The following is a 1,283-nucleotide window of genomic DNA, read 5'->3' as shown; positions in this document are numbered from 1 at the left end:
GCCATAAGGTGGGTATTTTGAACTGCTTGATCCGCCTCGACTTGCTTCCCATTGCATTACTGGGTGAACTTGTGAAGAACTAAGGAAACCATCAATTTTCTTATTCAAGAGTTCTACCTGATTAGAGAGCATGGTGACCGTATCAATGTTATAAACGTCGGCTATTTTCGTTGGCTTTATCCTCATGACTTGCCACTGATAGTTATTTAGTGACATCTCCTCTATAAATTCATATGCATCTTCAGGTGTCTTATTATTGATGGTTCTGCTAGCAGCTGCATCAACCATTTGTCGAGTCAAAGGATTCAGGCCATTATGAAAGGTTTGAACTTGTAGCCAAAGCGGTAACCCATGGTGAGGGCATCTTCTCAAGAGGTCCTTGTATCTCTCCCATGCATCGTAGAGTGTTTTTAAATCCATCTGCACAAAGGAAGAAATATCTTTATGTAATTTACCCGTTTTAGCCGGTGGAAAATATTTTAATAAAAACTTTTCGGTCATTTGTTCCCAAGTAGTGATTGACCCCCGTGGCAACGAGTTCAACCACTGTTTAGCTTTGTTTCTCAATGAAAAAGGGAATAACTGAAGACGAATGGCGTCATCAGAAACACCATTAATTTTAAATGTATCACATAGTTCCAAAAAGTTTGCCAAGTGACCGTTGGGATCCTCGTCCTGCAAACCATCAAACTGAAAAAACTGTTGTATCATTTGAATTGTGTTAGGTTTCAGTTCAAAAGTATTTGCGGCTACAGCCGGTCTAACTATGCTCGACTCAGTTCCTGTTAAAGAAGGTTTAGCATAATCATACATAGTGCACGGACCAGGATTCTGATTAACAGTAATCGTAGGAGGTAGCGGACTTTCTTGGTTTTCAGCCATCTCCTCAGATGTGGTTGAAGTATCGTCCTCTTGCTCGTCCTCTGTGTATCTTAGGCTTCACCTTATTTCTCTCCAGTTTTTGTAAATTGTGCGATCGATCTCACCGTCAAAAAGTAGTGGTCCTGACGGGTTTTTTCTGATCATAAACTAGAAAAACCCGTCAGAAGAAAATAAGAGAAAAATTAAAAAAGAAAATAAAAATTTAAATTGTAATAAAAGTAAAGTGGCTAAAGTAATAAAAATCGAGTTTTCCTAATATCCTAGTTCCCCGGCAACGGCGCCAAAAACTTGATGCGTGATATTCGTAACAGGTTTTAAATATTTATAAGTGAAACGTCCTTGAGACTAACTTATTATCACGATTAAGGCAAGTGTACCTATCGAACAGTAGTATAGTTCAG

At 38.7% G+C, this 1,283-nt stretch overlaps 1 non-coding gene across 1 annotated transcript; it reads left to right on the top strand.

The window, feature by feature from the left end:
* The first annotated feature begins 346 nt into the window (after positions 1 to 346).
* Positions 347 to 452, top strand: LOC121226659 (small nucleolar RNA R71). The gene has a single exon (XR_005924401.1). It is a non-coding gene; the product is annotated as a small nucleolar RNA R71 (small nucleolar RNA).
* The last annotated feature ends 831 nt before the right edge of the window (positions 453 to 1,283 follow it).

The sequence above is a fragment of the Gossypium hirsutum genome, chromosome A03, assembly GCF_007990345.1.
Source record: "Gossypium hirsutum isolate 1008001.06 chromosome A03, Gossypium_hirsutum_v2.1, whole genome shotgun sequence".
Taxonomy (NCBI): Eukaryota; Viridiplantae; Streptophyta; class Magnoliopsida; order Malvales; family Malvaceae; genus Gossypium; species Gossypium hirsutum.
Note: the sequence above shows the minus strand (reverse complement) of the source record. Positions and strands in the feature narration are given on the sequence as shown.